Source organism: Lepus europaeus, chromosome 3, assembly GCF_033115175.1.
Source record: "Lepus europaeus isolate LE1 chromosome 3, mLepTim1.pri, whole genome shotgun sequence".
Lineage (NCBI taxonomy): Eukaryota > Metazoa > Chordata > Mammalia > Lagomorpha > Leporidae > Lepus > Lepus europaeus.
In genome coordinates, this window is record NC_084829.1 from 92737577 (window position 1) to 92758877 (window position 21301).

General features: G+C 37.0%; 1 pseudogene; it reads right to left on the reverse strand.

The window, feature by feature from the left end:
- Positions 1 to 833: 833 nt before the first annotated feature.
- The window catches only part of LOC133756604 (heat shock protein HSP 90-beta-like), a 92197-nt pseudogene continuing 71729 nt past the window's right edge, over positions 834 to 21301 (reverse strand).

Consider the following 21301-nt stretch of genomic DNA (forward strand, 5'->3'; position numbering starts at 1 on the left):
CAAAACAAAACTCTTGTTCAACTTACTCATTGTTTCTCCAATACATTTAACTATAGAACCACTTTTCTGAGAAACACCTCCAAACAGTGTTTGTTAAAACACAGATGCTGCATAGAACATTGTCTATGAAACACTGGTCTAACTCAAAGATAAATTCTCTTTCTAGTTTTCACAATATTACGGATTATGTGATCTCTAAGATGAAAAAAAAAAAGAGTTCCTCTATTCTCACTGAATGTTTGACTAAATTGAGCATTATGACAAACATAAACACTAACTGAATCTTAAAATTAATTAGACATATTGCTCTTATTATGGATCAGCACAGGCCTCCCTGACACATTGAGAGGACTGGTCCAGGAAAGAAAGCAAGATTACTGCTCTTGGGAGCAAGTGGGCTCCCAAAGTAGAAAGAAGTTGAGCCAAATATCCATATAGGGTCAATGCTTCCTTTTACTCACTAACATTAAATAATGTGTGTTCACCTTAAGCCTTGTAACTATTACAATCATGTACAACCTGCAACCAGCCTTGACTAATTTCCAAGATCACAGTTTGCCATTCACTTAGGGATGCCCAAAGCTGTGTGTGCACAAACACACACACACACACAGACACACACCAAAAAAACCTCTCCAGCTCTCGAATGCTGAATCTGAAAATTCCACTAATTCATTCTTAGATTTTCTCAGAAAATTAAATGTTGGGAACTTTAAAGAGCAGGGCTTTTCTTTTTTATAAAACTGCATCATCTTTATTTTGTATATGTTAATTTCAGAACAAAATAAACAATAAAAACCTCACAATACACAACATTCAACCTCATTGTCAAATTAAGGAGGGGATAGGGCTAGAGACCCTTGTTTCCTTCCTGAAGATACAGAGTTGTCTGCCTGTTCTTTGGTCTCCCCAGTGATGTAGTAAATGGAATTCCGCATCTCTTTCATACAAGAGACATACTCTGACAGCGAAGTCATCTCATCTCCAGACTGGGAAGTGTGGTAATGCAACAGCTCAGAAAGGCAGTGCTGGTTAGTGGAGTCCTCATAGATGCCAAGCTTTAAGTTCTTGGATAACACCTCCTAGAAATTCTTGGAGTTCTCCTTGTCTTATGCCAACTTGGAGAAGAGCTCAAGGTACTTCTCCACAATGTTTTTGCAGATGACTTTCAAGATCTTGCTCTACAGGAAATATTCAAGGGCAGGTCTTAGAGTCAACCACACCATGAATGAAGGTGAAATATTCTGGATCAGCTCATCATAGCTGTCCATGATGAACATACCAAGGCCGTACAGTTTAATGTTGTTGTTCTCCATACTCCTCCTGGGTGACGTCATCAGAGTTTCTGGTCCAGATGTGCTTGGTCTTTTTCAGTTCTTCCTGATCAATTTATTTCTCCTTGATCTTCCTTATTTTCTTTTTCTTTTTTAAAAAATTTTTTAAAAATTTATTTGACAGATAGACAGTAAAAGAGAGAGAGACAGAGAGAAAGGTCTTCCTTAAATTGGTTCGCCCCCCCAAATGGCCGCTATGGCTGGAGCTACACCAATCTGAAGCCAGGAGCCAGGTGCTTCCTCCTGGTCTCCCATGCAGGTGCAGGGGCCCAAACACTTGGGCCATCCTCCATTGCCTTCCCAGGCCACAGAAGAGAGCTGGACCTATAGAGGAGCAGCCGGGACTAGAAATGGTGCACATATGAGATGCCAGCACCGCAGGCAGAGGATTAACCAAGTGAGCCATGGCACCAGCCCCTTTGTTTTATTTTTCTTATTCTTCTGCTATCATCTTCTTCATCGGAGCCCACATCTTTGATCTTGGGCTTCTCCTATCCTCTTTGTCTTCCTCCTCTTTCTCACCTTTCTCTTCCTCTGCTTCATCATCACTGATTTCCTTTTCTCTTTCCTTCTCCAAATAGAAGTGATGGGGCAGCTTATGAACTTAGAGTGCTTCTTCACCACCTCTTTGACCTTCGTCTCCTCCAAATATTCAGTCTGATCATCTTGGTGCCTTGGCCAATAGGCTCACCATGGTCAGCACACACAGTGAAGGAGCCCCCAGAAGAAGACTCCCAGGCATACTGCTCATCACCATTGTGCTTTGTAATCACAACCACATTCTCCACCACCAGGTAGGCAGAATAAAAACCAACCCCCAATTGCCCAATAATGGAGATGTCTGCACCAGCCTGAAGAGTCTCCATAAATGCTTTAGTCCCAGACTTGGCAATGGTTCCCAAGTTATTGGTGAGATCAGCCTGTGTCTACCAATGTCAGCATGTGGTCCTGGGGACTGGGGTGATGTCGATCTTCAGCTCTTTACCACTGTCCAGCTTGGAGAGGACTGTTAGGCACCAGATGTATTAGAGGTATTTTTCCCCCCGCAGGAAAATTTCCTTGTTGGAATAGAAGGTATTCATGATGACAGACATGGGTTAGGCAATTTCTGCCTAGTGAGAGAAAGTCACCATTTCCATTGGTCTTTCAATTTCTGAACCAAGACACAAAAAGAAAGTATACTGTAATGTAGATACTTAAGCATCACTTTTATTACTGCTAAAGCCTAGTTTGGGGGACATAACTTCATATAAGTTTGAAATGGCTCTGAGACCCATGTCAGAAACGGACAATCTTGTACCTCTAGTCACAACCGGGCTGGTCCTATGCAGGTGGTGAGTCCTTGTGAAACCATGAGAAAGTGTGCTTTCTGAAACTGATCAGTTCCCATAGAGGAAAGGACAGTGCCAAGCCAGACATGTACAAATTGTGCCTTACAAACACACACATGTTTTGTCACTCTTCAGAGGTGTCTTGAGCCGAATTACTGAAGGACAACATGGAAATAGTGCAATGCCGCTGGGGGAGAAGTATCAATATCATCAGAGACGGAAGAGCTTCCTCCATGTAGAGTCAGACAGGTTATCAGAAAATATAACAGTCAAATATGTAGCCACTGTCTGCCACTATGCTGCTTATTTTAACATATCTAGTAATCTTTAATAAGTGATCACTCTGAGACAAAGTCTGAGTAAATGCTTTTTGACCAGAGTAATGATTGCATTTCTAAGGAGAGGTCTCAAATCAGCAACTTTTAATTTAATCTGTATTGAGTATGAAGCTAGCTATAAACAAGTAATCATGTGTTTTCTGAATGATTAAAATATGTGTATGTAGGAATCTGCAGGTCTGCACACAATAATGTTCTCGGCTGTGACAGTGACTGTTCCTTTAACATTACTCACTATGGAGTGCCATCATAACACGTTTATGTTTTCAAATTTGTTTTAACCACTAGTATATTTTTTACTAGAAACTACTTTTGATTTTTTTAAAAATATGCACCAGAGGACTTAAAGAGATTTTCAGAATTGCCAGATTGTTTTGTTAACTTCCTGTGGATTTCACTTAAAGGTTGCTTGAGATTAGTACCTAGCACATAGTTGCTTCTCTATAAATATTAGCTTGTTTTAATTTGCTTAAATATAGTAAATAATGAAGATTAACAATTACGGTAGGCTACATTTTTAATAAGTAAATGGTTTAAATATGAAATATGATTAAATATTCTCATCAGGAAAGATAGTATATCATGATGATTAGGTTGTAACTTTGGAACTAGATTCTTACATCTATCCTTTGATTAATTGTATAATCCTTTCAAGTTAGACATCATCTTTCTTGGTTTATCCATTTCCTGATATTTAAAAAGGCATATCTGTACTAGTTAATTCATAGATTTGTTCTGAGAATCCAATTTGGAAAAGAACTTAAGACACAATTAGGATTCAATGAGCATTTCAAATGATGCCTTCTTATGAAAAGATCAATGTGAATATTTATTATCATTATAAAACTGAAGACAATTATCATTCTTGTTTTCTAATTTAGAATTAGATAAAAATTCTGCAAATGCTACATAATAAACTAGTACACTATAATTATGCACTTTAAGGAATTTCAACATTATATCAGAGTCTAGAAACTGATAATTTATAAACACTTGAAAGCTGTCATAAAATAATAACTATAACATCTGTAATGTATACATTAAATTGTGGTTTCTTCTTAAGAGAATATCGTATATTAGGAGAAAATATTCCGAGATTCATGCTACACATCTATGAAACAGGTTCTCTATTTAGAGATAAATAACAACTCCAATCCAAAAGGCTTCCTATTTAATATTCATTTTGTGGATAAAGATACATTTTCATGATGTCATTTTGTTCAGGATTTTAACTTAGGGAACAGAAAAGAGATCTAGATGGATGAGGGGAAACAAAATGACTACTAGACTATGAATTTGTTAACAACTTCACCTACCACATCAACACATGCATGCACACACACACACACACATACACACACAATGTCATTTTCATTTGTGGTTGAATGGAGAGAGATCAGAAATTATGTGGAGCAATATTGTCCAAAGTAATTGCATGGGGACTACAGCTACAAGCTGTTTATCTTATTCACTAACTAACAAATGTATTACACTAATTAAAATATTAGTTTATTAGTAAAATGTATATTAAATAAAATTAATGTGATCTTGCATATTCTTTGTTTCATATTAAGTCCAAAATCTGGCATGTATTTCAGTTAGAGGCAGTTTCAATTCATATTCTCTATACTTTTCTTCAGTAGTGACTTGTAGGTAGAAATTACTATTTTTTTTATTAGACAGGTAGAGTTATAGACAGTGAAAGAGAGAGAAACAGAGAGAAAGGTCTTCCTTCTGTTGGGTCACTCCCCAAATGGCCTGATGGCCAGCGCTATGCTGATCCAAAGCCAGGAGCCAGGTGCTTCCTCCTGGTCTCCCATGCGGGTGCAGGGCCTAAGCACTTGGGCCATCCTCCACTGCACTCCCGGACCATAGCAGAGAGCTGGATAGGAAGAGGGGCAGCCAGGACTAGAACCCAGAGCCCATATGGGGTGCCAGCGCCGTAGGCAGAGGATTAACCAAGTGAGCCACGGCACCGGCACCAGAAGCTACTAATGTGAACAACACAGTTTAGAGAAAAAGATTTCGCGGAAGAGAAGTTGTGCTTCCCTTCTTATTCCCTCTGTGGCTCAGAAAACAATTCTCTGAAGCTTTCAGTTAGCTTTTGCAACTTTCATTAATTCTGTCTGTGGAAGAGTAATCACCAGTCTTTTTTTTTTTTTTTTTTTTTTTTTTTGACAGGCAGAGTGGACAGTGTGGACAGTGAGAGAGACAGAGAGAAAGGTCTTCCTTTTGCCGTTGGTTCACCCTCCAATGGCCACCGTGGCTGGCGCGCTGCAGCCAGCGCACCGCGCTGATCCGAAGCCAGGAGCCAGATGCTTCTCCTGGTCTCCCATGCAGGTGCAGGGCCCAAGCACTTGGGCCATCCTCCACTGCACTCCCAGGCCACAGCAGAGAGCTGGCCTGGAAGAGGGGCAACCAGGACAGAATCCGGAGCCCCGACTGGGACTAGAACGCGGTGTGCCGGCGCCGCATGGCGGAGGATTAGCCTGTTGAGCCAAGGTGCCGGCCCACCAGTCTTTAAAATATGGAAAAATTATAAACCCGAGAAAGGTCAAATCCAACATATTTAAAAAGAGCACATCTAACTAGGCTATAGAGAACAAACACAGGGTTTGCCAGGTAACTTTCAGAAGCAGTTAAACATATGCAAAACCAAACTTAACAGAAATATGATAGTGTACACTAAAGCTACCCCACAGCCCAGACTACAGTTTATGAGATACCATTGAGATTCATTCATCTATGTGGTATTCAGTTACTGTTGGCATTTCATTAACCCTAGCATCTTAATCTCTAGCATTAAATGCTCTCATCACTTGCAAATCTATAAAGTAACTTGAAGACCCAAGAGTCAGCTAAAACTAGCTCTTTCCAGCAATACAGAGAAAATGAAATTTTCAGGGGAATTGCTGGGAGTTTTGAAATAAGGAAAACCTAGGGTTTCTTCATCTTAAACAATTTTCTCACCTTTCCAAAAGTAAAATATGCTATCCACTGCTTCTCTTACAATGCCCCCTCCACGATAACTTACTTCCTTTTATCCTTTAAGGTATCTTCTTGGACTCTTCCTTAGCAGATCTGCAAGGGAAAAACCTTCAAACAGTGTTGATTAACTCTTGCCATTAAACCAAAGACACAGCTAGATTTATGTAATCTTTATTCTTCTAGAATTCACATTCCACCTGAAAACAACTGCACAACACACTTTTAAGACTACACTCTAGACACTGTATAGAAAGGTAATTATCTTTGGGAAAATTAATTCACCCTCTTAAAACACATAATGCTTCATTGTTGATGAATCAGCAAAAGCACATTTGTCATCCACATATTTCTTTTTAAACTCTATATCCTACTTACCTATTAACTGGACATATTTCTCCAAAACACTTCCATTTGAGGGTGATCAACTATCCCAGTTTTCCATTTTTCCAGACACTATCTCAGTTTTATCTCTGACATTATTTTACCGTTTTATTTCTTTTTAAGGCAGAGTGATAGAAAGAGAGGGAGAGACAAAGTCTTCCATCTGCTGGTTCAGAATTGCAGCAACAGCAAGATCTTAGGCTGAAGGCAGGATCCAAGAACTCCATGGGAGTCTCCATGGTGGGTGGCAGGGAACCAAGCACCTAAGCCATAATCTGCCTCCTTCCCAAATACATTAGCTGGGACTTAAATCAGCTCTCTGATATGGATACTGGTGTTGCAAGGCTTGGCTTAACCTCCTGTGCCGCAATGCTGGCTCCAACACTGACCTTTTTGCATCTCTGAGAAACCTCCGATTTTAGGAAATTGAGACAATTTGTAAATCTTCACACATCCTCCATACATTTTCTTCCCCACCCAAACCTACTCTTCCCCAGTCTTTGAAAGTTACAAAACCCTCACAGTCAAATACATTATGAAGGAAATCATACTGAGTCGCTTCCTATTTGCATGTGTCTCTTCATTTGTTTAAGTCATATTTATTGACTTTCAACTAGGGATTATCAAATGAAACAATGGCAAAAATACCCCCTTTGTGCAATTTACATTACACTGTGGAAGACTCAAAGTAAACAGAAAAATAAAATGTAAGCTTTCATAAACAGACATTAGAAGAAAAATTAGACAGCGTAACAGAAATAGGAAGTGCTGTATGTACATTTAGAAACTTCTGAGAGTATCAGCAGTACCAAGTTATCAACCCATTTCACTACATTTCTTTGATCCATGGGAAGTTAACCTGAGGACTAGATTATCATAATTTAAGGCCATTACATTTTTTGACCCCCTGTTAATTGACATAAAGCATGGCTTCATGGTTTAAGAGATATTGGAAAAAAAAAAAAGAGATATTGGTTTCTGGATTTCTGTCACTGGTCATGTAAGTGATATAGACTATCGCTCAATAACTATGCAGATATTTGTTCTATGTCGTATGTATGAAAATGCCACAAGAATGTTTTAGAGAAATAGGTAAGTTTATTTTTTGCAGAACAGTGTCATATTAATACATTGATTTTTCATTTTACACATTTCTCATGAATTTGTGAAGGCCCGCATGTTTCTTTAATTCTTGAATAATTACAAGAACCAAGATGTTTTAGAGATTTTGAAATTACCTCAGCCTGTTTCTGAATTACCACAATACAGAATTCATCACTTATCACACATTGAAATTACATCTTTATGTCAAATTTGTTACATGTAAATTAGAAGGCAGCAATTAAATGATTACTATTCTTCCTATCTTTAATATTCTCTGATTAAGATATGCAATCCTAGCTGGCGCCCCGGCTCAATAGGCTAATCCTCCGCCTTGCTGCGCCGGCACACCGCATTCTAGTCCCGGTCGGGGCGCCGAATTCTGTCCCGGTTGCCCCTCTTCCAGGCCAGCTCTCTGCTGTGGCCCAGGAGTGCAGTGGAGGATGGCCCAGGTCCTTGAGCCCTGAGCCCGCATGGGAGCCCAGGAGAAGCACCTGGCTCCTGGCTTCGGATCAGCACGGTTGCACTGGCCAAGCAAGCCGGCTGCAGCAGCCACTGGGGTGGTGAACCAACGGAAAAGGAAGACCTTTCTCTCTGTCTCTCTCTCTCACTGTCCACTCTGCCTGTCAAAAAAAAAAAATATGCAATCCTATTTTAAACTCTAAATATTGATAGATAACATCTCTAAACATAGGTCTAACCAATAAATTTTTGTTATGTTATTGTATATAAAGAAAAGGTAAAGTTTAACTTTGCCTTATAATTATATTTATTCTAATCTCTATTTAGATAGAAATCTAATTTTTACTGAATGTGATGGATTTATGTTCACTCACTGATTTTTTGTGATACAGATTTGAAAAGTAAGTTAATTTTATTTCCTTTTTGAGAAACAGGTAAATTTTTAATTTTTAATAAGATCTTTGAATACAAAAACTTTCTTCTACTAATAATTTTAAGTCAACTTAAAAATCTCTTACAATTATTCCTTTTTTAGGAACCAATATTTCTTTTAAGTCACATTTAAAAGCAAAATTTATTACATACTGCAACTTTTATAAATGTGCAAGACATTCCCAAAATATGTTTTCCATTTTCATATCATTTTGATGCATCATGAGTCATATCTAATCCAAATCCTCTGCTTTCCCAGGAAAAAATTGTCCCCAAACTTTACTGTGTTCTCAAGTTCACACTTAAATTTGCATGAGAAGCCAACTGGAAAATGAGAAACACATGGAAATGAATTTCTTCCTGGAAAGTGCTCTAGCAGAAGCAGGTTCTACAATCTAATGTCAATAGAACTAAAAATAATGGAAAATGGCCAGGTGATTTGTTAAGGAAGTGAGGAGATAATGATCCAGAGTGGCCAGAAGAAATTTATCCACTTCTAAATTAAATTTCAGCAGGGACTTCATGATCTAGTTCACTGCCCTAAAGAAACATTTCTGTAAAGAGGCTATAATTCCCTTGTTTCCTGTGCTTTGTTCTGCACACAGCAAAGCAGCAGCACTTCAACAGCTCATCTTCTGCATTTAGGGAGACAAATTGGATGTCTGCAGGGAGCAAAGATGATTAGAGTTCCCCAAAGAATGTTAGCTACATCATGCTTAAGCCTGATAAGTGGCTATCTAGTAGACTGTGATCACTTAACCCTTTGAAATGATTTGGGTAACTGTAAGGGTTGACATTTCACATTTACATTCATTTCTAGCTGTTGATATATAAATTATGATTGGTGGTGAAAATTTGAAAATAAAATCAGATGCATTGTAACACCTCTTATATCCAGGAAGATAGTTAAGGTACAATTCTTGTACCTATAATCATATTTACTTATTTTATTAAATAATAAATACAGTTAAAATTATTAAAGAAATCCAGCATGGTATAAGTAGTAACATATAGAAAAGTATTAATGAAAAACTCATCTCCAACCTTAATTTTTCTTGCCCATGCTTGTGACACTTGGAAAAGACATGTTCTGCAGTTGATGCAATTATTGAAGAGGGCAACAGCTGAAGTCCTTCAGTGACTGATAGATTAACCCTCAAGCAGCTGAGACCACGGGTCCTTCAGAGGTGAAATTGAAAGGGCCCGTCTCAGTAACCTCTACACTTCATATGTCTAATATCTATTGTTTTATCCTGATATTTTAAAATCCAAGTCATTTATTCTATAAAGGTAGCCATCAATTTACAGCCCAAGTGCCTTATCTTGGCCTGTTTGCTTTGTAATGAAGATTCATTCATAAAAACCACATCCAGGAGACCGGCGCTGTGGTGCAGTGGGTTAAGCCACAGCCTGCAGTGCTGACATCCCATTGGGTGCCAGTTTGAGATGGGGCTGCTCCACTTCTGATCCAGCTCTCTGCTGTGGCCTGGGAAAGCAATAGAAAACGGCCCAACTCCTCTGGCCCCTGCACCCACGTGGGAGACCCTGAAAAAGCTCCTGGCTCCTGGCTTCAGATTGGCACAGCTCCGGCTGTTGAGGACAATTGGGGAGCGAACCAGTGAATGGAAGGCCTCACTCTCTCTGCCTCTCCTTCTCTAACACCGACTTTCAAATAAATAAATCATAAAAAAAATCCATTCATCACTTATTTCTTATCACATATTTCTTCTCTTATGCCATAGAGAGGTTTGAATAACTATAATAGAGACCTTATGACCCATAAAGCCAAAAAATTTTAACACAGACACTTTATAAAACACCTGGTTGATCCCTGTTTTACAAGGCAGTGGGTGTTTACTATGGTTATACAACTGTGCATATTTCTATTTAGACTTCTCCTCCAAATGGCAACTTATAATAACTGCAGTTAATTTTTATTGAGAGCTTATTGTTTACATTTTTTCTTGAATTTTGAATGTTTTACTAATTTCTGAAGCCCTACTGCACTCCAGGCATTCTGTCCTCAAAATCATGGGCCCTTTACTCCTAGGTCTCTCTATGGAAAGCACAGAGTGTCACATAGCAGGTCCCTGTTGATAAAGAAATGAGCCCATCAGGCTGTGGGCCACCATGAGTGTTTGGAAGCACACTCATGTAAACTGGAGTCAGTTTTGGTTTTTTTTTTTTTGAGACGTGCACTGAGATTTAGGCCTTAGACTAAGTGTCTGGCTCCCCGTTTACTATGCATGTGTGAAGGGATAAAGTAAACACAGTTTGGTTGGATAATCGCAAAACTGCTCCATTTGTATCTGGTTTGGGTTCCTCTTCTCACCCCATTCTACACTGAATCAATTTCTGGTTTCTGGGAACCCCTATGTTACCTTAATACCTGCTTCTTCCAACTCTCTTCAACACACATTGCACATTTCCATCAGCTTTTACCTCCAGAAAAAGTTATGAATTCTAATAACCCTCCCACATTGTTCCATCTTAATTAAAATGCTTCATTTCAATGTGGTATCACTTCTATGAACTGAATGCTTGTACTTAATATGCCATTTTGATCTCAAAGAAAAGTGTTTTCATTTATTAATTGTTAATTAATTTATTTTAATAATTGTTTATATTTAAGATGTGCAATATAATATCCTGCATATGTACATGTGTATGTATATAAATAAGCAGAATATATAAACAGTATACATTTCACTATATAATTATTTACTCATATATACATACCATGAAAAGATTCCTATGAACCAGCTAATTAATATATTTGTCTCCTCAGTTAGTTTCAATTTTCTGGCTTTGCTGAGAGCACCTGAAATTTGTTCTGCAAATTTTCAATACAAATGTGAGCATTAGTTGAAAACCTAGACATATTTTTCTTGTTTTTAATTGTAGAATGAAATGAGAAAAAAAATCATATTTAGTGTTTTTCTTTTTAATTGATAATTATACTTAAATATTTACATGTTAGTAGTTTTAGTATATCTAGGGAATATTTGATGTTAATGCGATGTAGAGCCTATGGCAAAAGAAAAATTAAGGAATATTGGTCCTGCATGTATTTAAAATTTTAATATACTGTTCACTGTGGATATTCTTGCCCTAGTATTGATTTACAAACACATTTAAGTATGTTTCATCTTGTTCACTGGGTATTTTTGTGTTCCCTTAAATTTTGTGCCAGAGCCAAGTGTATCACCGCAAACAAGTTTTCAATTCTGCTTGACATGGTCCCCAAAGTGATTGATTGTGTTATATTCTTGGTCAGCAATAATCGTGAGTGTAATCATAAATTAGTATCCATATAAGAAGGATACTGTAGAAACACCTGAAGCCAAAATGTATGCCATAATTCTATGTTTGCTAATATAACATATTGAAAGACTTGATCTTCTAGATCTAAGTATTCTCATTTCCAAGAGCCCTACATTATATGCCAACTCTTATCTATGCAGTATGGGGCACATCATTCATTAAAGCATTGGTTATTTGTACTTTCCAAAAATTAATGAAAACCTGGTGTATGTATGACATTTTAATATAGGGCAGAATGGAAAGAACCTTCTTGTGCGAGAGAAGAGGGTGATCCTTAAAGAGACAGTAGTGGCACCCGAAATCAGCAGGAGGCTTTAGACATAGCGATCTGAAAGCCATGAAATATAAGATGTGAAAATAATAAAATCAAGCTTCTACCTCTCCCTGAACTAATTTCCCTTTGCTCTAATTATTTAGAAAGAGTGAAATGCATTATCCACAAGTAAGCCTGAGTGAATGTTCATTGCTGTAGTGAATGGAACATTTAAAAGTATTTGTGAATTTTACTTTCTTATATCTAACACATTTCACAAACATATGTAAAAATAGAATGTGGCAACATTAATAAAATCAATGTCAATAATCATAAAAGTTATTAATAAGAAAGCCAAGATGATTGGCATCTTTATCTCTGATAAATGATGGCAAGATGAAAACAGTGCATTTATTAATGGAACCATACAGTCATAAACTATTTCGTCCATAAATATCCAAAATAAAGTTATCATTTTCCAGAAATGAAAACACTTCAACATTACAGTGTGTACTGCCCTAAATTGATTCTATAAATGGATTCCAGAAAATAATTTATCAGATGGCTATATTTAAAATGTCACTCAAGCTTCCTGAGTAGTTTAAAGGTGGAGTCCTAACTGCCTTAATCTGTATTAGCAGAGAAAAACAAAAGACATTTTCAGAAGACTAAATGCTTGGTGTAACAAAAGATAACACACACACACACACACAGAGTTTTCAATTAAATGCTACCTGAAGCACAGAAAAGGCAAATTAGTGCTTTAATTATTCATCAGGCTTAATTTCGTAAAGCCAACTCTCAATCATCATAATCTAAAAATTCTTCTGTTTCATGATTGCAATTTTGGTTGTCATAGAATCACTTACTTTGTTTCCTGTACTCCCTCTTTAAGGAAATAAGGTGCATATTTAACGTACAGATTCTGTATTTAAAGTGCTTGATTTTTCAGTTTAGATTTGTGATTTGGGGCAAGGCACTTTATTTCTTGGGTTTTAGTGACAATTAAAATGACAATTATCTTTTTATAAGATTTTCAACAATTAAATGACAAGAAGCAGCTCTGACAGATTGAGAGTCCTAAATAATTGTTAGAAATTGATGTCATAATTTTGAAGAATGACAAAAGTACTTAATCAAGTTGGAGAATTAATTTTAGAAAAACATGGTTAAAGTGTGCAGTGAAATTTTTGATAGAACACACCCCAGCAGTTACTGTAAAATGTGCTTCTGTGTACACTTAAACATTGTCTGCTATCTAACTATAAATTGTGTATATAATCACACTGCTAGGGGATAGTATGTGCCGTGTGAACCTGTCTTTCCCTTGGAAAAGACATGTTCCATAATTCCAGGTGCTATATGCTAACCCATTTGGGCCAGTACACATATAGAGCCATTTAGGAAGAAAATTGCATGGTAGAGATCTAGAAATTCCTGAAAAAGAGGACACTAAAACTAGAAGATGCTGAAAAAATTCAGGTGTCACCCCATCCCTATTTAAAGCAAATACATAGAGGTGTGGTGGTGTCAACATTTAGATGAGAATTAAATAATAGCTATTTAACTGTTACTTTTTTTAAAAAAAAATTAAAGGCAGATCCTTTAGAGTGAAAAACAAATGCTTTAAAGATTTTGAAATATATTTCAAGTACTGTAGCACAACCTGTTTCCAGGAAATATATGTATCAAACAAGTTATCACTGATACTGTAAAATGAAATGAAGAATTGAAGCCATCATTTAACAAGCCCATGTTCTCTCTCCTTCCCTATCTCACTGCTCTTCTTCATATTGATCCTTATCTGAAGTTTGCCCCTGATCTGTTAGTTCTTTCTCTTTGGATGATTTTCATTTACCATTGAGGTTCATTCAAATCTTGGCTTAGGGCCAGGTGATGTGGCTCAAGTTAACCCTCCGCCTGTGGTGGCCCATATCCCATAGGGGTGCCGGTTCAAATCCCGGCTGCTCCTCTTCTGATCCAGTTCTCTGCTATAGCCTGGGAAAGCAGAAGATGTCCCAAGTCCTTGGAGTCCTGCACCTGTGTGAGAGATTGGAAGAAGTTCCTGGCTCCTGGCTTTGGATTCGCGCATCTCCGGCCATTGCAGCCTTTTGGGAAGTGAAGACTTCTCTCTCTCTCTCTCATTGTCTGTAACTCTACCTCTCATATAAATAAATAAAATATTTTTGAAAAAAAACTTAGCTTGGGTTTTGCTCCTTTTAGTCAGTAAAATCCATGTTAGGAGCTCACTGTGCTCCTAGCAACCTGAACTTCCCAGATCACAGTATTTAACCTATTCCATTATACTACCTCCTTTTCTATTCATTTCCTTGCTGCTTAGAAACACTTTGAAGACAATGATAACACACATCTTATCACAGATATCACCAGAGTCATTACTGGGTTAGGGCGCAGTAAATGTTTGCCCAAGAGAAGTATAGAGAAAAGAGAAAGGGAAAGAATAGGATTGAAGGCAGAAAGGAGAACAAACAGTGCTTTGTTCTTTCCAATGACAGTAAAACTGTTAGCAATCTCACAAACACGGTGCCAAGAGACCTGGCGCTGATCTGTGGAACAAACTTGAGGGATCTTATTCATGTAAGTACATGATAGCAGATCAAATATTGTTCTTTAATCCACCTAATATTTAACTTTCAAGGTTTTTTAATGACTGAGCTAGGAAAAAATGTCTCATACCAGCTGAGTTTGTTTGCTACAATCTTTCAAGCGTGAAGATCAAAATACTCATACAATAACATAATGCATCTGAAATAATGATAGAAACAAAAAGCTTTATGGAAAAGCATTGAATTAATCATTAAGAAATAAAAGACTATTATTTTTATTCGGTTTGAAAAACTTCTTTGCTACAAGTACTCATGAAGGAATGTAGAAGTGATTGAATTTATCCTATAAGACAAGTGATTATATCATGTCTTATTTTTCAAGATGTGTGATGAAATATAATATATACACTTAATGTATATATAAAAACTGAGGGTTTTGTTTGTTTTTAACATTTAATTTTGCTTCTTGACATTTAATTTAAATACAGCATGCATACCAAAAATGCACATACATGTACAGAAAAATGGTTTTTTATCCTCTGACTACACTCATAACCAACACCCATATTAAGAACAAAAACTTACTAGTACCCCAAAAATCCTTTTAATGTGTGCAAGGAGAGTCTGTTGTCATTTACATGGTATTGTTCAGTAAAGAAATATTTATAATTAAATACAAAATGATATGCTATCCACACAACTGTGTAGTTTCTATAGATTGACACCCATGAAGCAGAAAAGATGTGATAGTTTTCTTTATGGATCTGGTTTATTTAATGTTGTTTATTGACTTTCTGCTTCTTCCATTTTGTTGTAAATGTAAGGATTTTGTTCTTTTTTATGGTTGAGTTGTATTCCTTAATGTATATATATACCACATTCCTTTATTCAGTCACCCGTTGATGAATATGTAGCTTGGTTCCATATATTAGCAATTGTGAATTGAATTGCTGTAAGTAGAGGAGTGCAGATGTCTCTTCCATATGCTGATTTCATTCCCTTGGAATAAATTCCCAGGAGTGGGATGACTGAGTCATATTGTAGATCTATTTTTAGCTTTCTGAGTTTCTCCAAGCAGGTTTCCATAAGGGTTTTACTAATTTGCATTCCTACAAGAGTGTATTAGAGTACATTTTTCTCTGTAACCTCAACATTCTTACTTATTTTTAAAATTTTTGGATAATAGCCATTCTTTTTAATGTTTTTATTTATAAATTCTGGATTTTAATTCTTTATCAGATGCATAGTTTGCAAATATTTCTCCCACTCTCATCACTGTTTATTGCTTCCTTTGCTCTCATAAGGTTCTTAGCTTGATATAATTCCATTTGTGGATTTTTGCTTTTCTTACTTGTGCTTCTGGGATCTTATCCAAGAATTTTTTGCCTAAGCCAATGTATTAAAACATTTCCCCTAGGTTTTCCTCTGGTAATTTAATGGTTTAAGGTCTTAGGATTTGATCCTTGATCCACACATAAAATTGACACTTTTACATCATTTTTCATTCTAGTTCCCCTTTATTGTCCCTACTCCATTTCTATTCTCAAAATTGCTTTCTAGCCCAAGAGGCTGATCTGTATGAATCGGATTCATGATGTCATTGGTTTGCAGTTGAGTTCAATCTGTGGAGAAAACTAGCAGGATTTAGGAAGCAGTGGACAGAATGAATTTGGGCTATTTCCTCTCCCCTAAACTCTTCCTCAAACTGACTAATGTTGAGCAGAAATCATCCAAAATGACCATGACAGCTGATAATATCCCAGTCTCTCACTGGTTTCCAAAATTCATCCTCTGTCTTGGTCCGTCTAGATAAGAGAGGTACTAGTTAAGCTGCTGCTAACTTCAAAGTAATGCAGTAACCCTTGTTATCTACTTGTCCCCAGACTCTTGTCTATCTCCCTGAACACATCAATAATTTTTCTTTTCAAAGTGAGTCATAGGCTTTTTATTTTCCCAAAACTCTTACAGAATACTGATATCGCTGTCAACTATATTGATAAATTTAGATCCCTGTTAAGGCAGAATATTTCAGTGATTGGATTAATATTTCCCTTGTTTGGTAGATTCAGAATAATAAATTTATACAATCCATCAATGAACTTTTTATCTGAATGAAAAAATAACACATAAATATGCACAGGAATCACTTAAGGTCTGGCCTGCTGTTGCAAATACACAGATGATGCTCCTTTATTTTGATAATGTAATTCTTTAAAACATCAAATTAACTTTTATTTTAATTTATGTTACTTCATTTATCCTGACTGAAAACCTCTTGATGAGCCACCCGATTTCCTGTTACATTTTCCCCCATTGTGGAAGTACACAAATCATGTCCGTTAACCTACACTATTCATGAGACTAAAATGGAAACTTCATTGGTCTATTTAGTTAAGCCATGCATTAAATTCTCTTAGTCAATGCATTAAGATATTTCACATGTGAAAGATGATAAAATTTGAGGGCTCTTTTTAAGAAAACTTATAAAATATATGATTGGATATGATTACTATTTCATTAAGATAATACAATTAATATCATTAAAGTTTTAAGCTAAATAAAATGTTATAAACACAAGAAAATACTGAGGATATAATTTTAATGAATTGCAAGTAGTTCATCGGTATAATATATTTTATCTCTTCTCTTTTTTTTAAGATTTTATTTACTTATTTGAAAGGTAGAATTACAGACAGTGAGAGAGAGAGAGACAGAGAGAGAGTTTTTCCATCCACTGGATCACTCCCCAAATAGCTGAAACAGCCAGAGCTGGGCTGATCTGAAGCCAGGAGCCAGGAGCTTCTTCCGGGTCTTCAAGCGGGTGAGGATCCAAAGGACTTGGGCCATCTTCCACTAGTTTCCCAAGCCTTAGCAGAGAGATGGATTAGAAGTGGAGCAGCCGGGACTTGAACTGGCACCCATGTGGGATGTTGGTGCTTCAGGCAGAGGATTAACCTACTGTGCCACAACACCGGCTCCTATTTTACCCCTTTTCAAAATGCATAGCCCTTGGTCCTCACTTCTTGTAATTCTTTTTATTTTTCATTTTTTCTAAGAATTTCCATCTGATTTGTGCTACAATTCTAAGAATATAATGATATTCCCTTATAATTTTAGAGTATCATTTTCTATAGGGAGAATATGGTTTTATTTCCTATAGAGAGAATAGTTTTTATTCAGCAAAGTGAAAACCAAATTTTATTTCAATTATTGGTGATGACTTGTTATATGTAGTTCCACAGATGTATGCCCTAAAAATAGAGCAATTCTAATAAATTCCATTTCATATTATTTCCATTGAAAATGGAAAACATCTATATATTCTTCTATAAAACATGTATTCCATATCAGAAAAATTTTCCACTGTAGTAATTTGTAGATTAGGATTGGGGTCTCAGTGGCAATTTTACTAACGTGATACTCCAAAAATATTATCATAGACCAGTTTCTTAATTTTTCATTTCAATTCTTTTGGTTTCCACCACCATCTACACCCTTCCAGTGGCAGACTCAATATATATGTTCATATTATGTTTCCACCAGAGCAGTGGTCAATAAGTCATCAAGCCAGCAAAATGTTAACTATGCCAATTCAAGGTGAGATAGATTGCAAACCATGTATATAAGTCACATAAACAGAAAGCTTGGTGAACTCCCAACTAAAATTCTCTTTAGTCAGATATCCAAAATATTTAATATCACATGACCACCACCTGAAGCAAAGGATGGTTTAAGAAAAGATAAGCCGGGGCCAATGCCATGGCACAATAGGTTAATCCTCCACCTGTGGTGCCAGAATCCCATATGGGCGCCAGTTCTAGTCCCGTCTGCTCCTCTTCCAATCCAGCTCTCTGCTATGGCCTGGAAAGCAGTAGAAGACGGCCCAGGTGCTTGGGCCCCTGCACTCACGTGGGAGACTGGGGAGAGGCACCTGGCTCCTGCCTTCAAATCAGCGCAGCTCCGGCCATTGCAGCCATTTGGGGAGTGAACCAACGGAAGGAAGACCTTTCTCTCTGTCTCTCCCTCTCATTGTCTATAACTCTACCTCTCAAATAAATAAATAAAATCTTAAAGAATAAAGAAAGGGTAAACCAAAGTACAAAATGCCTTAATTATTTGAGACGAAAATAAATTAGCTTACATATTATATAAATAGTTTACATATTTATATATGTGTGTGTATATATATATATAAATAGCTTACATAAATAGCTGAAATATTTCATGGAAAATTTTTATATTTTATTTCTTTTTGAAGCATTTCTGAAGAGCTTGTTCTTTGCATAAAGATTATTTTGCATTTTTAATGAGATATAGTTCTTAAACTTTGAATTAAAAATTATGATAAGTGGTGCTGTTTTATGCAACTATCACATACAGCATTTTTTTCTCAAATAATAAAATTTGGTTTTATTTTAGGACATAAAGTGAAGGAGAGAGAGACTGAGAGAGAATCTGCTCCCATGCACTGCTTCACTCCCTAAATGCCCACAATATCCTGGGTCAGGCCAGGCTGAAGCCAGAATTCAGGAACTATATCCAGGTCTTACATGTGGGTAGCACTGAGACAGCTGCTTGAATCATAACCTGCTGGCTCCCAGGGTACACACTGGCAGGAGACTGGAATCAAGAAGGCAGCCAGAACTTGAACCCAGGCATGCTGATCAGAGATGTGGGCATCCTGAATGATATCTTCCCCAACAGACCAAATATTCTCCCACCAGAAATAAACTTTTAAAATATATATATGTGTGTGTGTGTATCCTGACAATAATCAATAGTGTAAAAGTTATTTAAGTATATTAAAGTTAATATATTAGAACTTGTATTGAAATCCTATTCATCATTAATGATCTCCAGACAAATATTTTTAAGTTGTTTAAAACAAATAGGCTCCAGAGTACTTTTGATTTTTCAAAGTTTAGGAATAAACCTCAATGCTCATACAAGCATTAAGATCAAAGTGTTTTCCTTTTGGTGAGATATGTTTTAAATAGTCACTTTGCATATCTCAATTAGACAAATCTCAGGGAATGAAATTGAAAAAGATTTAACTTTTATTTTTAGTAAAACAGAAAAAATTCTGATTCCCTTAAGACTCAAAGCTCTTTCATAGTTTTGTTCCTGACAAATGACTACCCTTTGATTTACAGTCATTAAAGCTCTGGAAAGCCTTAAGTAGAAGATCAAGTGAATAACTCAGAGGGAAAGAAAGTAAAGTGATTAAAGAGGGAGAAAGGAAAAAACACTTCTATTAAAAATTCCAAAAAGATCACAATGAAAGGCATTGTCAGAAAACATTACAATTATTTGTTAGGCAGGCCAAGAATCCATAAGTAGAGAAAAATAAAAAGTAACACCCCAGGAATACTGATTGATTTTAACCAGTAGAATTCTCCTTAACACAGAAACAAAGTTTATACACTAAAGTTCCCCAACTGAGGGAGGAAATAATACCAAATAATGGAAAGGAAGAAATAGAAAGTGTTCCAGGTTTTAGTATTTAGTATAACAAATGTGTTCCAGGTTTTGATGTCACAGAGCACACAGTTCACAGATCCCAGAATGTTTCCTTGTTTGTAAACTATTCAGATTCTTCTCAAGATTGTTTAGCTTGCATTTTTCCTCGTTCTCACTATATAATTCAAGGCTTCATCTAGAGAAAAAGCCCTGGCATTCCCAGAGCTAGCTGCCTTGTTGATGTGGGTTGGTTGGTGCTCTGCCTTGGAAGTCAAGTCTGGGTGCAGTGACTGACTGAGGGGAGGAAAGCGCTCTATGGGCCTCAGTGGGCACCCTATCTTCTGCCAACCCTCCAGGCCAGACACAGAGTTAGTAGAGACTGCGGATGTATCACTCAGATAAAATCCCCCATTCATGCACGGGGCACAGCAGCCTCCTCTTGCCTTATTAACATGGTGTTTCCTCCCTGTTGATTGTTGGGTTCCTTACTCCAAGAATGGCATCCTCCCTGCCACCAGCTGCAGGAAGCACTGGCAATGTCCTACTCATTGCTGCATTATTGTACTGTTCCCACTGCCTATGCCATCTCTCTTTGTAGAATTCCTACTGCAAACTTCTCTCAAACATTACCTTAGGAATGCAGTTCCTCCCCTTTTCTTCTATTATCTTCCTTTGGTCAGAAAAGCAAGTCTTTTCTCTAATCAGCCATCTTGGATCTCCCAATTAAGTTTTTCATATCAAGTATCCATAACTCAGTCTATATATAAAAGATTGCTTCATTTATTTGAAAGAGAAAGAGAAAGAGAGAGAGAGAGAGAGAATCTCCCATTTGCAGGTTCACTCCCCAAAGGGTCACAGCAGTCAGGACCAGAACTCTATCTGGGTCTCCCACATGTGCAGCAGGGGCCCAAGCCCTTGGGCCATCATCCAGTGCTTTTCCAGATACATTAACAGACAACTGGATGGGAAGTAAAGCAGTGCAGTATTCAATAGGTACTCATATTGGATTCCAGCTTTGAAGACTGCATCTTAACCCACTGCACCCCAGGGCCAGCCCAAGCACATCAGTCTTCACCTGTATCCACCATACAGTCTCTATTCTACTCTATTCTTATTCTTCTGCTCTTTTATTTGCTCAATTCTTCTTCCCACTGAGCTGCTCAGAAAAACCCAAGAGTCAATGGCATCCATCAGGAAATCAATAATAATCCAAGCAGAGATTACTACCTCTGAACATTGCCACTTTTTAACCTTCCAGCAGCGTTACTGTATTCTGTTCAGAGAGGCAAAAACAATTTATCTCCCCAATTCTGTACCATACGTTGTTTAC